Here is an 18,527-nt window from a genome sequence, read left to right as displayed (position 1 = left end):
ACGGTGGATCTCGGCAAGCTTTAATTGGAGGTAAACAGCTGGTTTTCAAGCTGCTATCATGAATATTTATCAGACAGCACTGGGAGACAGTGTTTGATAGACTTTGGTGTTGTATTTTTTTTACAGCACTAACAGAGAACCAGGAATGGACTCCTACTAGTTCAAAAGGTGTTGTATCATCCGGCTCGTGTGCCGACTACAAAGCCAGAGGTTTGGTGGGAGAAAACACAAGGAGAAAATGTTTGTAATGATCCCAGCCGGCCAGCTGATGCCAGGGACAAAAGGCCACAGTGGGGGCTTGCTGAGTCTGTTTCTGATAATTGCGCCATAGGCCAGCTTGTTTTGGAAAAGCAGCGTGTGAAAGATGTCAGCTTAAAAAATGTATCAAATTAGAGGTGGTTTATTATGAATGTGATTGTCTGGCGGAGTCGGGACAATAGGCTGTTCACTGTGAATGTGAAATGGCTGAAGCGTTTGGCTTCAAGAAATAATTGTGCTTGATTGGAGCATTTGTCAACTTGGCCTCACCTTAACACCTGAGGAGTGTATGCGATGGCTGTTTTTTTTTCCCCTCTTTGTGCTTCGTATCACACAAACACTGCAGATTCAATTGCAGCTGGCACACTTTTACAGCAGCTATTTGTTTTTGTCTTAATGACAGATGAAATTGACTTGACAAATCATCATATCTTGTGGAGAGGTCTCTATTTGTCTGTTTTTTGAAGCAAATGTTGCCTTAAAATTTGGCTCTCCACTGGGAAAATGAGAAACAGTATGCAGGCAGTGAAGCAGCCCATTTCTGTCCTCCATTGAATTTTCCTCTACAAAAGAAATAATGCTCTGCTTATCGATTGAGCCACTCATTTCCCATGTATTAAAGTTTTTGCTGTCTGAGGGGCACAGTTTGTTTCTGCACTAGTCAACCGTTTAAAAGCTGCTGCTAGCCCTTAATTACATTTCCAATAGTTCTGTAGGCTTTCCATCAGCAGCCTATGCTGTTTTAATATGCCAAGCAAAACAAAAAGCACAGTTTCCAATCAGTGGGGTAAGCCTGCCCCGTGGGACGCAGTTTCTCTGGGTCATTTAACGCTGGAGAGATTAGTGAGACAATTAGAGTTGGCCCAAATACGACAGTAGGCCACTTGTTGGAGATGTATGGTTTTTGTGGTGGTGGAGGGGCAATTTAGAATATGTTGTAGACCAGCAGAGGGCTAATATAGCTCTGCCATTAGTCAAATCTGCTCCAAAGATCACAGGGCTTTTTCTACTGAACTTGTCCTCAGCGCCAAGGACGCTCTGCTCTCCAGTACTTAATTACAGGAAATCGCAGACAAGATACCAAGGAGTCTGCATTTTTAAACAGCCTAGTTTGTCTCTGAACTGCTGCTGATGAGATGTCCTTATTAGCACGAGGAGATTCTGCAGAAAGTAAAGGAATTTGTTCTGCAAATTAGAGCGAGAGAATCTTGGGACTTGCTGCAGGAAAATGCAGGTTCGGCACAACATGAGCAAAGCTTTTAGATGATATTTATGGTGTGCGCCACCCGCAAATAGCTGACGAATCCTCCCCAATGAATGGCCTATAATCACCAGTCAGAAAAGTGACAAAAGTCACAAAGCAGCCTTTAATTAGGCTCTTTCTTTGAAAGCTCAAAGCAGTAGTTGCTTGGCTCAGGCCACACTCATTATTGCCTGTCGTCTCCTGATAATAGGACAGTTGTTGTGTGTTTAGCCAAAGCTAGAAAGCTCAGAGAATTTGCAGCTTGAGGGATTAGCATTGGACTTTGGAGGGAGGGTCGACTCCGAGAAACGTTTGATAAATGAGGCTCTTGGCCTCCAGTTGTCAGTGTCCAGTCCAATGAAAACACAGAACACGTTTGTCCACTGGTTAAGGCCAATGAGGCACTAGTAATATTATATACACTCTCTGTTAGTTCATTTATGTAATTCATTTTATTAAGAGATTTAATAGGGATTGTTACCAAGCCAGATATTTATGTGATTTATAGCAAATCTAGTTGTAACTGAACAAGGATTCTATTCTGTCTCAGGTTCTTCAGGCTGAGAGGAAAATCAGGTGTCGATGACTCCCTGGAGGTGTCCTTCATTTCATCCTATTATATCCTTAGGTGACTAAACACTGGCCAGACAAGATCCAAAATAGGCCAGGGACTCAAAAGAAAGAAAGTGTAATGGAAGAGCAGGGCCTCAGACAGTTCAGAGGTCTCTTGTGACTGTAGCCGTCTCCAGCACAACCTGCCTGGCAGGAACCCATTCACTGTGAATCCTTCAATTTTGCATTTGTCACTGACAGCATTCTCCAGAGGATGCCCCTCACTGACAGACAAAATAAACTCTTGGACTGAAATGTGATTTGATCTAAGTCGGTGGGACGTCAGGAAAAAAGTGCCAGCGGGCTCACTTACACTTTGAGAACACTACCACTTCCTAAAGAATTGACATAACTCTTTGTCAGCTCAGGGAGAATACAGTTACTAAGCGCTCCACACCCATTACCCCCTCAGATGGGACACACACACATACGTAAACACTCACATACTCACACAACGCTTGTGTAATTTATTCTGCTGGAGTCTTTCCCTGTGTTCTTGACAGTAAGCCTGACTCTGAGGGAGGCAGAATTAATTATGACTCCTCGGCCTATCTTAATTAAATCTTTTCACATCATAGATTTCACACAACAGAGGCAAAATATCTACCTCATCTTTTAGCCGGGGTGGGGGTACTGGCTGAGAATGTCTCACATCAAGATATCAAAGGTACACTGTAAAGTTGCCTCTCCAGGATTACGATTTCACAGAAGAGTTGTCATGTCCGGCTTTTAACAGAGAGCAGCTTGTTATCCCGCCATTGTGGAGGCTGGTGGGGAAAAGCAGTGCGGGCAGCAGGCAGCCTTGACTTTATCAACAGAAAGTTTGTTGCCCTTTTAAAGTACACAGAGTTTTGAATTTGCACAGCTGAACTCTGTATCCTCACCTTGGTTCAGGGTAGTCTGTCTTGTTTTGTGTCTCTGAACCGCTTTCGTGAGAAATTAGTAAGTAGGATTTTTTCATAAACAAAGGTCAAAGGCAAAGGCAAACGAATTAGCCAAGTCCCATCAGCCCCACATCTAACTATCCGTCTTTGACAGCGTTCCCACTCAGGCTCGCCTCACCTCACCTCAGCTTACCCAGTATTGATCTGCCAAGATAGGTTAGAAGCAGTTGTCCAAAGAGACAAAAACAAAAATATTAGTCAGAAAGGAGAGAACTGAGTGGGCCGGAGCTGTAAAGTGCAGCACTATTTGCTTTTTATTCCCTATGACACAGAGTAATTGTTTACACAGTTAGTGATACAGGTTTGTTTTGAGATCCCTGACTGCGAAGCAACCCCTCGCTGACTGTTGATGCAGGTTATTCCAGAACCTCAGACCTGGTAAGGATCAGCAGTTCTTTGATGTGGATGAAGAGCACACTGAGCTATCTGTGGCTGTGATCAGGAACCTGTCAGCCAGTGAGTGACCCTGATAGCCACGTTTGATTTCTTGGCATTAGGCCTGTCTATCTTATAGAAACTGTACAGAGGTGTGATCTCTGCTCTGCAGTATTGCGATCCATGTATCAGCCTCCATTGAGCTTTTTAAATGTCCACTCATTTCCAGATAAATCAACAGAAAGCCATGGTCCAAGTCAGTACATTTTTCAACATGTTTTTTTTTTTTGCATAGCCTTTGACTCATACTTTCAGTCATGAATATACAATACCTCCACACTGATGAAAGCTTCCTGTGATGGCAACTGCAGGGTCGGTAACTTTTTATTTTGCCTCGTTAGTCGCAGAGTAAATTCATCCAAACTTTGTACGACTGATTCCCCTCAATAGAAAAAAAACAAACAAACAATAAAATAGAAAATAAAACAGATTTCCAGAATGCTGACTATAGAAATAGAAGGAATGAAATTAGCAGGATAAACAAAATCCACTGACAGTATGAATCCATTGGAGCTAATTAATAGTTTCTAGCTGCTTATCGAAGCCTTTTTCACTCAGCATGACTGTGTAGAGGGATGGTGGCAAACCCACCCTTTCTCAGCTCTTTGTCATATATTGGATGTAATTAGCATGTAGCACGGTCTACTTTCACTTCAAATGAGCTCCCCATGTTCTTTGCATGTCCATTCAGCACCAGTGACAGACTACATCGTTCATTCCTTCTCATTAACTCAGCAGCTAAGTTATTTTAAACTCAGTCGTTTCACCACTTTAAGCTGTGATAGGCAGGCGCTAATTTAATTGTTGGGTGGCAATGTCAGAAAATAACCACACTGGGAAATATAACCGTTGCAACGAATTTCATTGTCAGGTTGTTAATTAGAGGAAAATAAGTCTCTTGCCGTGTCAACGTGTTGCTGAACAATATTGCTCTATGGTATCCTGCTATTAGCCCAGTCCTGCATCACAGTTTTTGTTTTCCTTATTAGGAAGTGAAAGTTAATGGAGCATTTTGCTCAGCGTTGACAATATCCACACTGTTCACACAGATTCTATATGTAGTTTCTGCAGAACCAACGGTTTCTGTGAGAGTCAAACATCTGCAGTTCAGTGCTCTTTTGCTCGCTTTCTTTCTGTCAGACACACACACACACACACACACACATGCACACTGTTACTGTCTTGAACATTTCACCCCTTGCTTCTTGTTTTTCTTCACTCAGCCAGAAACATTGTTTACAGATTGCAGTTGAACCTCAGGATGTGTGCTTGAACACACATACACACACTCAGCACGCACGTTACAGAGCCTCTAACATCTGATTTTACAGTTTGTATCAACTTTTTTCTTTGTGTGTGTGTGTGTGTGTGTGTGTGCTGTGGAAATGTCAAAGTGTGTATGCTTTGTGTTCCTGTGTGTTTGTATTCCTGCTGAGTGTGCATGATGAATTTGTTGTGTGTATGTGTGTGTGTGTGAGGCCAGGAAACTATCCATCCTGTATCTCCCGCCCTCAACCTGACCCTGAGACACATACACACATACACACACACACAGACTGAATGAACAGATTTCCCTAAAATTCTCAAATTTTAAGTGGTGATATTAGTTTGTTTGTACTTGTTTTCTCTACTAGTACATTTATTGAAGTTTTGTCATGGCAACCAGATGTGCTACTAGTTGTGGACCAGTCCGATGAAATCCCAGCAGAGCTCCATACTTCCATCCTGGTAAACATGTTATTCATAATTCACTGCTCGTATGGCTGCTCCATCTGCAGCAAGCAGCAAATCTCACCCCCCGTTAACAAGCACACACACACACACACACACACACACACACACACACACATACACACTCAGTGGGTAGCTCTTTGCCTACATTTGTTGTCGTCATCCCCCTTTCTGGACCTGACGTCAACTAGAATCTGTGTGTGTGTGTGTGTTGAATACATGTGTTCTGCTCCACTGGACACAATTACAACACACTGACACATGGCCCAGCAGCATGTCAGCGACACCATTTACGCCCTGCTAGTTTTTTTTTTTTTTCTTCCCTCACATTATGAGGACACACACACACGCACATACAAACACACCATTCAGAAATAGGGGTTGCATCAAGTTGTGCTTTGGTTTGCGTGTATGTGTCTGTACAGCAGGCTGATCCTCGCTGAGCTTTAATAAGATTTATGATAGCAGAGAGTGAGATGGAGGGCAGACGCTATTGAGACAAAGAGAGAAACAAAGAGAAAAAGACTGTAAATCACCATTATTTGAATGTTTCTGTTTGGCCCTTGGTGCAAAGAAACTCATAGAAATACAGATAATATACAATATATTTTATATATTGTAGCCTGGGGAGTGAGGGGAGACAAGATTTTATACGCTACAGTGTGACATATTTAGACTAGGGACATAGTGAAGGCTGAAGTTTATCCACTTGTCAAAGTCTAAAATACCATTCATTCATGTTCCTAGGGCATTTATGCAGTTTGTACTGTATATGTTAGTCCTGGGATTGCTGATTTTGCCCTCCAGTGGTCAACGGATTTGCTCATGTGTGCACATAGCAGACACTGAGCCACCACCGTCTTCTGTGAGGCAGGAATAAGAAAAACTTATTGACTTATTGGCAGATGCACTTCACTCTGTGAATGTTATTTTATGTATCTGCCTCATTTTTGAATTAGACCCTTAGAGTCATTGTTCCATTATAATTCTTCACAATCTACCCACTCAGTACCCAGGGCTGAAGTCCCACTCAAATGATATAGAAGGTTATGTCTATGGAAATGAATGAATATATAGTGTATATATTAAATGTGACTCTTGTTCTAACCCCTTAAGACAGCAATGTACTAAATGTCATATTTAATGGTAATGTCTAATGTCACAAATCACTAGCATCAAACACAGTGAATGATAAGTTGTATATGATACCTCTAGATCTGTTACCAGCTGAGTATATTTTCACATGTGTTGTTCCTTTTTCTTCCCCTGTACTTCAAAAGAAAAAAAATCCCTCTAAAATGTATTTTACTTACACAAACAAGAAAATCAGACCATCAGCTAAGTTGCCTTAAATTGACCTCTGCTCTGTACAGGCAGTGAAATCCAACAGTTGTATCTGATAAATGCTGAAACTAATGAAAAGTTGGTGCTTACACAACTCCTGACTGAAATGACACTCACTCAAACTGTAATAGGCCTGATATGGAGACAGTGGACATGCATGCGATTCTGCACACACATGAACATGTGCAGTGTCCATGCTTGTGGGTGTGTTCAGTCCAGAGAGCCATATATTTTGGGTTATGCAGCCTGTGACCCTAGCAGATGAGAAAATTTATGTCACACAGATCCTCGTGACTACGCAGATATGGAAATGGAAAATATAATTTGGGCTTAAGTGGTCAGCATTCAAACCATGGAGATAACCAGCCATTCAATTTAAAAAATAAAATTCAGCACTGAGGCAGCCAGTCTGAGAACCGACGGCATCCTTCTCCCCTGGTGTCATTTTATTTTCTATTTTACAACCAATCACTGTTCTCCAGCTGTGCTGTAACTGTGGAGAGGAGGAAAACATCTATCTATCTATCTATCTATCTATCTATCTATCTATCTATCTATCTATCTATCTATCTATCTGTCTGTCTGTTTCGTCTGTCTGTGCGGTAGAGAACAAATAAAGAGCGTGCTTAGTATTCCAGCAACCTTTCATGTCCGCCTGCTTGCTCATTTCCATAATGAGAGAGAGAGAGAGAATAGAATAAAAAACTGAGGACAATTTGAACAATTTAACTGTTGTGTTTATTTTTTGAACAGAAGATGGAAGTTATTGTGTGTTCCTTGATTATACATATACATGTGGGAGCCTTAGTGTGTGGCTCTGTAATTTGGCTATTTGAACAGCATGTTGCGTGAATAGTTAAGTTTCCACATTCACACAGCGTGATGAGCATAAAAACAGAAAGTCCTATGAAAAGTGTCAAAGGTTTCTCGTAATAAGCCGCCAGGCAGGCTGGTGTGTGCCTGAATATCTTCTCAGCAGAGCTTGTTTTTCCACTGGAGTCTCATGTACCCCAGTACACTCTGTAACTCCATAATTAGGGGTTGGTGTCACTGAAGGCAAACACTTTGTGTGTGGTGCTACTTTGTGTGTGTGTGTGTGTGTGTACTCTTGTAACTTGAGGATACTGCTGCTTTTATTGTAAATGGTCCAACCCTTTGTCTAGGTCAGGGTCGAGGGTTACATGGAAAAATGCATTTCTTTAACAAGCACTTATAATCTTAAAAAGTGTAGCTGATTCACTGCTTTCAATATGTTTTCTGATTTGGATTTTTTTTCTAACAAGGATAAGATTATGAAGAGTTGTAATGAAAAGATTCTGTTGATTGCATTTTGGGAAATGTAGGATTTCAGTCCTATACTGCAAGTCTCTTTATGGTAGTGCAATATTACCTTTTTATAGTACAGTTAAAGGAGAAAATTTGTTTTAAAGACAACAATAGAAGACTATTTTTTTTTTCCTAGAGTCATTATGTGTTTTCTAGTGTGAGAATTATGTGCCTTCACTCCAGTAAGTCTGTTTTAAACTTCCTTGACAACACAGACACACACACACACACACGCACACGCATCTTGTAGGAAACAAGGCATCCAGTGTGAGTCCCTCCACATGATGTGTACTAGCTGTGACATTTCCCACTGGTGTCAGACAGCTCTCATCTCCCACAGCTGTCTCCTGTCACTACACTGCAAAACTTCATCTCACAGTAGTAAGTCAGTTATTACTGAAAAAATTTCCTCAGCAGGTTGAAACATTTTTCATTTAACATTTTAATTTTGGCGTCTCATTCCTAATTTTCCTGAATTAAGTGACGGATTGGCTCCACCTCCACTTCATCAAGAATGATCATTACATACACATAAACATACACATAAACATACACAAAACAGCACTCCAACCCCAACTGTGGCTACAACCTACCAGGTGAGTTTTGTCTGCAGGAAATGTTGAGTACACAAGCTGTATGTGGCTCTAGTGTGTGTGTGAGTATGTGTGTGTGTGTGTCCAGTTCAGTACATTAGTTGTGGATGCAGCACATGCACAAAGGGACTGCTGTAGAGAAACTTATTAAACTTATTAAAATTATTGTAACTCTGGTTCATGGTTTCTCTGGAAGTGTGTGAGAGGAGGAGGAAGAAGGAGATGGTTAGATTGACAGTGAATCATAAGATGGTAGAAAATAAGGTTGATTTTTTTTTTCTATTTTTCATTTGTGGACTTTGCTCTAGTATCTGCTTTATAATCTTTTCTCTTTTCATTTCCAACAAGACGTGGTTTTGTATAAAGGTTTTACAGGCACAAAACATTGGTAACTATGAGTACAATACTGAAAAGAAGTAGGAAGAGAAAAAACGGAGATGGAAGTGAACAGAGAGGGAAAGAACAACAGAGTAAGAAGGAAGGGAAAGAAATGAGGAAAGAAAATATAGGTAAGAGGGGAGAGGAGAGCGAGGGAGAACTAGAAGAAAAGAAGTAGAAGGGAAAGAAAGACAGAAATTAGGCTAGGAGGAGGAGAGATGGCATTGTAAATTGGCCAACAGCTCAAACATAACCTCTCCCACCATCCTGCATACCCCTGAATCCTGAATATGAAGTTATCATCGTTTAGAAATTGACCTGAACAGAAATTCACCTTCGATTTATCTCCCACTCCCTCCTTCTTTTTTCCTCTTCCTCCCTCTCCCAGAAATCCCTTCCACTTTGCCCCAGTGCTGAGGGCTTGTCAGCCTGGGGGGAGGACTTATCACTTCTAGTGTGTGTGTGTGTGTGTGTGTGTGTGTGTGTGTATGTTTGTCAGAAGCAGATAGAGAAATGGAATTAAAACAGGTTGGTCCAACTGGTACCTCTCAAAGAACACTGCTTGCGTTGGAGTGGTCTCACAATGCAGTGCTCCATCAAAAGCTCAGCTTTTAATAAAAGATCAAAATTGGTTCAATCAAGCCAATAAATCACTGCAGAGCTCAATCCAGTCAGTGGTCATTGGTATATTTTCTCAGTCAGACATAATCGCAGCATGTGGTCAATACATTTACTTCCACGTTGGGTGGGGTTTAATACAAAGACTCAAAGCCATGTAACACTCATCAGTCCCCTGAGAGGCAATACATTTCCTCTTGTTCAAAATGAGACTTTTATGTGCCAGCAGAAGCACCATGGAAAAAAAAAGAATGTGCAATTACCTCAGCGCCATGCTGGGTTCATCTGATGCCACGCTACGATTCAATCACTTTCCCCACCCCCCTGACTAGTTCCATTATAGCTGAGAGGAACAGGGATTGGTTTGGGTGATGATGTGAAGCTCCCTATTTTTGTCTTTCAATCAGATAACGGAGTTTTTCAGTATTTTTCTTCTCCTTGTCTATTCTGTCTGGAGTGGCTCTGAACTGGAGCTGTTAGAGATGGCAGCCAGGTTCAGCAGTCCTGTTAGATGGCAGCACAGGTCAGGAGCTGCTACAGAGAGTCAGGGCAGTGACTTGGGCAGATGGCAGCCAACACACACACACACACCTAAACACACACATTTTTCTGTTCCTGGGGCAGTGTTAGATTGGTCACAGTAGTCCACCTGCAAAAGATGAGATATGGCGTTGGAGATAGGAAGTGGGTAGCTTCAGGGACTGAGCACATGGACACACACACATGCTCACATATGAACGCATGCATATATACACACACACAATCATTAGTATGCACCAGCACACCCTCTAGCCAATGCAGGTAAACAAACAGAGATTGGTGTTTATCAAAGGATGTACCATAAAGCCAACTTAAGTAGGAGATGATATCTAGTCCTTGCCTGCTGCTCACTGACCAAATGCATTTTTTATGGAAACTCAAACCTGCTCAAAATTGGCTTTTTGCTGTATACACCAGCGCATATGAAGTAAACACTGATACAAGGTAAATTATGTTCCAGTCCAGGCCTGTTCACTGAACGGTTCAGGGATCTGTGGGTGGATCCCCATGAAGCTAAATTTTGCAAACAGCCATACATATTTAACTGATGCAGCTTTGAGAAACTTTTAAAATTTTTAAAAGTCACAATCTGCAACATTTTCATATAAATACATCTCTGTTCTACTGCTCCCTCCTGAAGTCCATTGATGTAACGTAGTGAATTATTCAGTCTCTATCCAATCATCAGAGGTATTACATTTATTCTAAACACTGGGCGAAAGTCCTCTGTTGCTCAGGAAATTATGTGATGTACATGCAGCTTATTTGGAACTGTTACTTCTCTACTACAACATTAGGACCTAGCATTAGGAAGTTTTTAGTGGAAAAATAAAGGAAAGAGTGCGACTGAAATACAGTTACAAAAAGATGAGAAAAAAAACTGTTCATCTTTAATTGACATCACATATGTGCCTCTTATCATCTGAAGATTTGCATTATTTAAAACCCTATCTTATATAAAGCCCTATTTTAGACACCACTGTAGTTTTGTGTACATGCTCTGAACACAACATGAGATCAGTATTACTTTGTCAGATGCCACTGTTGACTGTCTCCTTTAGTTTTCTTTATTAAAACAATGTGCCACATTTAATTTGACGCTGAGGAGGTAATGTACAGTCAGTTAATCAGTTTGTCACTGAGAGCAGCTGCCTGCTGTGGCTGGAAACAAAGCTGCTTAGAGCAGTCACTACCAGCGACACTTTTCACGCTGCACATACTAATTTGATCCATTGTTGAATTGAAAATGTTCATTAGTGCAGCTTAAATGATTCTATCTTTAAAGATGGTGGAAAATAAAACAACTGGAAAAATTTGGCCTTTCTGGACATTATTTAAAGTTAGTCGGTATAAAGGTTTGCAGAAAGCCCAACTTACATAAATCCTGTCTCTTTTATGATCTTGACCATTTCTGTCACTGAACACATTATGCTAATGGACGGAGTCAAGGCCTGCTCTGTCAAAGAGCCGCTGCTGCTTTTAGAGGGAGTGTTCAGGTTCATCAAGCTTTAATGAGCTAGGAGAGAAATCGGTAGAGACATTGCACACTCGACTTTATCCCAGCACACTCCTCTGAACTATATGCAGAACCGCAGGTACAGTAGCGCTGTCAGTTGTTTTAATTTTTTTCGAAGCTCTCTCTTTTTATATAGGAAAAGGTTTTCAATCTTGATTAAACACAGCTAATATTGCACACAATGAAAAACAGGATCATCACAGTAATGCTTTTTACCTTCCTAAAAAAGGGAGACATGGCTGTGAAGAGGGGTTGTAAAAGCTCAACCAAAGCTTGTGCTTCGGTCTCTATCGTCTCTTCCTGTCTGTTTTGTTTTGAATTGTGTTTTTACTGTTGTTTCTCAAGAGACTCTGGGAAGATGTAGCTACTTTATCAAAGAAAGATATATGCCTGAAATTTCTTCACACATCCTTTTCTAAATATTTTTAATGCCTTCGCTTACATTTGCAAGACATGGCAAAGGTGTGGGAGTTTTAGTTTCTTGGTTGATACTGGACAGAGATTGGTTGGGACAGGGAGATCACAATGCATCAAAAAATGTCAGATCAGATAGGATGAATTTGGGTCACTGTGGCAGCAGAGAAGACAATGTAGATAAGACCAGAGCAATTACAGACTGTTAATGATAAAAGCGATTTTAAAGATTAACAGGTGAGAATGTCATGACACACCCAGCTCACAGTTTGGTTTGATCCACAGATTTAGGTTCATGGCTTGTTATCACTTTATTGATGATAGATGATATAATTCTGAACAAAGTCCTGTTTAAATTAAGTTAAAAGCTGAAAAGCTTCTTAACAGCAGGTCAAATAAAGACTAAAACCAAAGTTCCATTCCCAAATTAGCCCAGGGCTTTTTTTTTCTTTTACTAGGATTATTTCTCACTGGACAAGATTTAAACCTCATTGTAAATCATGCTGTGGGTGCAGCTGTTGCAACTTTTATGCGAACTCAATACTTCTGTACAATATAAAACAGTCTTCGGCTTTTTGACGAAGAAGAAAAACAAACCTCAGGGTCCATCTGCCTTTTTTTTTTCTGGAGTTTTAAGCTGCATGTCACAGGCTTCATCAGGTCTTCATCTACATCTGTTATCACAAAAGTTTGACACTTAGATTCCACACTTGTGATAACAATTGAGTCACCTCCTTGACAATTGAGCAAATGCCATGTTATTTCACAGCCAAATTTATTTGCATACTATCAAATATCTACACCATGATATTTTGTCAGACAGACCTCCTTTACTGTACAACCCTCTCAAACGTTCATGTGAAACATCAGGTTTCAGTTAATCTTCTACATTAATTTTATTAATCATACGGATGGAAGAAGTTACATACAGGTATGTGAGTAGAGGGCTCTGTGATGTGTCCAGATTTTTAAATATCACAGATGGAGGTAACATATGCAACACATATTCTGACACTAAGATGCTTCATTATGCTTGCAGTGTTGAAATGTTTCTCCTGCAGGAAATTTCTCTTTGACAGAAACAGTGCGGTTGCATCCTAATTAAGCTAAGAAAGACACCAGAGTTCATGTCAGTCAGCGCTTCTGTATTTTTGAGCTCTGTAAATTCAGCAGCATGGTGCTGTGCTGCCATTTAGTGAGACTTTTATCCAGCTTTACCTGCTGTGAATGCAAACATATGTAGACCCAGGTGCAAAGTGAAGCCATAACTCATAACGCAGGTTGCGTCATCTCACTGAGCCGTGCCTCACACTTGGAAACCCTGTCTTAAAGAAATATATTACATCTGCTCTGTAAAGTAGTTGTGTGGTGAGCACATACAGTATGAACTGCGCTGGGATGGTATGACCAGAGGCAGTGTCAGTGAGCAGAATCAAAAGTAAGGATCACGATTTCTCTGCCCCCCTGCCTTGAGGAGCACACATACACACAAACTGAGCCACGCACACCATCTGCATTCACAGTTTGAGCTTCTGCCATGTGGTACAATGTGCAGAGATTCACAAGAATCAGTACAAAAAAAAGGAAACACTTCATAGCATATTCCACCCAGATATTAAACCATTTGGGAAAGATAAGGCACTAATTTGAGCTCTTTGTAATGTAATTATACCTTCACTCTTTGTTATAAAAAGTAATTCTCTTGGTGCTATTTACCATCCCTGTATTGTTAAAATTCATCATAATTGGGTGAAGATACAAGAAGCTTAACACCACTGTAGAACAGAAGGAACATAAATAAACATATTGCACATGTGGTAATTATACTGGCCCTTATTCTTCTTTTTTCTTGTTCTCTGCCAGCAGCACCTATACAGATCTCAACAAGGTGAAACTGTTGGGTATAGTCTGCACAGTGTTGAAATAGCACCTGTAAGAAATCAAAGCCTTCTGCAGTAGAGGCAAAAATAGTCAGCGCTTTAGAAATGGAAGTGTTTGCTCTCAAATATCCTTGCAGGCTTTTCACCATTTCCCTGCTTCATTTAATTTTGTTTTGGGGAAATTGATTGAAACATTTGCCTTGTCTCTGTCACTGTAGGTCTAAGAATTTAATGCACAAAATGTACTTGAAAAAGGGGCTTTGTGGTGCCTCAGTCCCAGTTTTGTACCTGCTCTGCCACAAGTCGAGCTTTTAAACCTCTGAATCGTCCACAGTGGGATAAGGACTCAAGGATAGTCAAGGATTATACAGGATTGCTCCTGCATTGCATAAGCTAATATAGATTCTTGTTGCCGTTATGTGTGTCTGGGTGTTGGTAGGGCCATATGCTGCTGCCTGAGGGCCCAGTGAGGGATCAGTGATGAGCAGGAAGCGCTGTGTTATTAATACCCCAGGTGCATCATTGTGAGTCTTGCACAGGCCTTAATTTATTATCTCTCTCACCTCCATGGAGTCACGGATTAATGTGTGTGTTTGTGTGTGTCAGGCATGAATTCCAGCTCCAGCCTTTGTGTCCAAAGTTTCCAGCCCAGCCTTGACTCTGCATCTGGAAAATGCACTTGTGGATTATGAATAAGGCAGTGTTGATCAAACTATTTTTAGACAGAGTGCTGGGAAATATATCAATTATTGAAGCCTGAGTGTGTGTGTGTGAGTGTGTGTTTGTTTCTGTGTGTGTGTGTGAGAGAGAGAGCAAGAGAGAGAGAGAGAGTGAGAGCGTGTGTGGGTGTGCAAGCAGGAGGAGTTCTGAGTGAAGAGAGAATTGGTGTAAAGATTAATAATGAAGGTCTGAAGTGTCAAAGACATAGAGTGAAAGGAGAAAAAGGAGGCGGGATAGATGGATGTACAGGTGGAATGTGTGTGTGTTTTAAGAGAGTTGGGGTTGGTACTGCCTGTCCTTGTACCTGGGGTGATAATAACTCAGTCCAACACATTTCTCAGCACTGACACTTGACTGGCCCGGAATATTAGAAAAGCCCTCTCGACAATGAAGATTTTGAGTGTGTTTGGTTTCAGATCAGTGATGCTCTCCAAGCCATTATCTCCATATTTCAAGTTGGAGTGATGAAGTGATTTCATCTGCTTTTGTCTTCTTTTCATCTCTCAAATGATGTGATAATATATCTGCAACACTCTTGAGACGTCTTAAATTTTTCACCATGTTTTGCAGCAGGCTTGCTTTTGATGCAGCTATGAAATGCCACTGCTGTTTACAGATTCTTTACACTGAGAGATGTGCAGTCAGAAAGTTTTTGAATTATGCAAATGTGAATTTACAGAGGGGTCGACAGATTCTTTGTATTTGCTGATAAGTAAATGCAGAGGAAAGTGAATCACGCCTCGTTCACACATAAGGATTCAAAGTGGCAGGCTCTCTCTTGCCTCTCACGAGCCTGAAGCTTGCAAGTGTGTTTGTGTTGAGCACGTAATTTACATATTCAGCTCCGATCGGGCAGTTATTTTCTCATGTTGCAGCTATATCCATTTCCAGAGCAATGTTTACGCATCCTTTTCTCTCATTCAAGTCCCTGTAGTTAATGTAATGTCGGAAAGAACTGGTGAGCCACTAAACGTGACAATCAGATTTACGTCCAGTTTAAATGACTGTAGTGTGAAACAGCTTTGTACTTTTTTCCCCATTATGGAATCAAAATGAGTGCAACTGTTTGTCACCAGGTTATTTCTCACTCATATCAGAGTATATTTGTGCGAAATGAAACTTTTCTTAACTTCCTTAACGTTGTATCGTGGCACCAGCATGTTTTTCAAGTTTCAGTTCACACAAATGGACCTGTATCGGTTTGTGACTATGCGTAAATGAGGCATTAAAAGTTCTCCAATGATTAAATATCAAACTTTATATATTGCAGAGTTAAGGGACTTACAAGGGACAAACGAAGGAAAGAACTGTAAAGATCAATTGAGCAGAGCCTCCAAAAACTGCATTTCCCATAACGCAACTTGATAGGGCTTTTAATGAGTTCAACCTTGGTGACATCATCAGGATTTTCTTAAACTTAAGAAAATTCCTGCAGAGCTACAAAATATATTATTCAGCTTTTTGACGCACTGAGTATTGTTGTACTCTTCATGGCTAATAAATTGATGTGACATGTGAGAACAATGGAGTGCCCCTTTAACACAGCTAAACTATGATGAAATACCATTTTTTGTGGCCATTCATCATGTCAGTGTGGCAGTTGTGGCACTTAAATGTTCTTATTGATCATACTCTCTGATTGTTACATTCACTCTCAGGGAGTCAGTTAAAATTAGATCCAAATCATGTCCACACCTACATTCATACATGGTGGTTTGGAAAAAAACAAAACAAACAAAAAACCTAAAATCTTATTCATTTTTATGAGCAATTTCCTGAAAATAGTTAGACTTTGCCAGCTGCTGTTCCATTGTCATTATACAGCGTATAAAAGAATATGAAATATGAAAATGAATTTGGCTCATTGGAAACTGTTCATGACCTGCATGAAAACCTTTGGAGAAACAAAGTAAAACCTCACAGTGATTCAGTTATATTTCATTCTTTGGTGTAATTTCCTGTGTATTTCCTGCTCTGCTACTGATCTCATTTCAGTAAAAGAGCCAATGGCTAAAACTGTGTACCTGACCGCCTCAACAGTTATTAAATACTATTCAGTGCAGGGCAGATGGATATTAAAGATACATCAGAGTGACAAAACTGTGTGAGATGTGTCCATCCTTCTATTCACAGACTATACAGTCAAGTGAAACGTTGACTGTACATACTGACTGATGAGGTTGGATTGAAATGTAATCGACAGGGCAGCTATGAGAATGATTTTTTTATCGAAGCTGTCAGTGTTGTATTAGTGCAAATGTTTTTGCAAGCAAGGCATCAATTCACATCATCTACACCAATCAAGGCCTTTTATTTGAACACTAGTTTCATGTGCACACACACACATACACACATAAAGCATGGGTCAGAGGTCAGACTCCCACCCCCATGTCCCTTCCCATTATTTCCAGCCCAATTTCCAAGATGTAAATGGCCTCATGTTGAGCTGAATACTTATGGGTAAGGTTGAGGCATGAATATGGAAGAGTCCCTGCTCCCAACTACACACACACACACACATACACATGCACACATACACACACCAGTGTCTGGCCAGTCAGAAACCCCCACACAAACCAGCTGGAGATCAGCTGCAGGGAGGTGATGGACATTGAACAACCTGACCCCACCCATCCTCATGCACTATTCATGATGACCTTTCCACTAGCTCCTTTCTCCATCCCCAGCACACACACATGTATACACACACCTCAACCATCATTGGACTGGTCCAACCTGTGGCCCCTGGGTAGCTCAGGATGGATGGATTTATGTGGATAAATGTAAACGAAGTGTGCGTAAGGTACCACAGATCATGGGAAAGTGAAGGTGGTGAAAGTTCATCAACAAAACTTTCCCTTCTTTTAGTAAATTATGATGAGGTGTCCTTGAAGAAGGAACTGTACCACTGCTGTAAAGAATGTGGAAATACATGATTCTAAATGACTGTGTGAGTTGACACAGATTTGTAAAGGTAACGCAGAGGATGAAGTGAAGGTTATAAATGACATATTTTTAACAAATTAGCCCAGTGGCAAGCATTAAATGATTATTATGCTGGTAGATCTAAACCTTTATGTTGCAGGTATACCAGGTTGCTGTTTTTTCACCTTGTGTTGTTAACCCATATATTGCTCTTTATATTGATCACAACAGAAATTACTGTGGTGTAACTTTGAAAGCTTTGCCTACCAAGCAGCATAAATGAGAATTCTTCATAGAAAGAGTCATTTAAAACCCTGGAAAAGAATAATTTTCTTACTGGGGGACAACAAAGCTTTCATTTATCCAGTCTTGTAAGTATAGGCTGCGTAAATGTGATTACTGAACATGAAAAAAGAGGATATTTTGCATATAAGTTAAAAGCAACTCTGTGATATGAGAGGTTCATTAGTACTGCTGAACTCGCTGAGAATGAACACTATCTGCTTTAAGCCTTTTTTAGCTCATTGTTTTGGTTGGTCGCTTTTCTTAGAACATTTTAAAAGCCTGGCAGCAGAGTTTTATATCAGCTGTTGTCTTTGGATGACATAGTTAAAAAGCTAGGTATTACTGACTTAGATTGACTAGATTGCAAGAGTTAGATGGTATGCTAACCTATCTCTGTGTCTGTTAAAAATGTAACTAGGCTGCTGTTTGCTAACACTCCAGCTAGCTAGCTAGTTAACTAGCTATCAACATCTTTCTGCCCCAAACAGTGATTAAAAATAGTTTAATACAGCATTAACAAATCACTCTCCATTAAACCCTGAATCAATCTTTATAAACCATGATAGGCTTCTGCTACACATTTAATGTGCCAGTGAACTCTATAGTCTTTTTATCACAGACACACCATGCTTATTATTATTATTATTATTTTTATCTGAACCCCTGAGAATATTTAAGCATTAGAAGCATTAACATGAATCTGTCTTGGTGCTGGTTATTAGACATCATGATTTATATTTTGCAGCTTAAGCACTGTTCTATGGG

At 40.4% G+C, this 18,527-nt stretch overlaps 1 protein-coding gene across 1 annotated transcript in view; it reads left to right on the top strand.

The window, feature by feature from the left end:
• Nucleotides 1-18,527, top strand: part of agrn (agrin) — a 233,940-nt gene that overhangs the window by 92,345 nt on the left and 123,068 nt on the right.

Source organism: Lates calcarifer, linkage group LG6, assembly GCF_001640805.2.
Source record: "Lates calcarifer isolate ASB-BC8 linkage group LG6, TLL_Latcal_v3, whole genome shotgun sequence".
NCBI classification, from domain to species: Eukaryota; Metazoa; Chordata; class Actinopteri; family Centropomidae; genus Lates; species Lates calcarifer.
The sequence above is the reverse complement of the archived record's forward strand: the minus strand, read 5'-3'. Positions and strand labels throughout refer to the sequence as shown.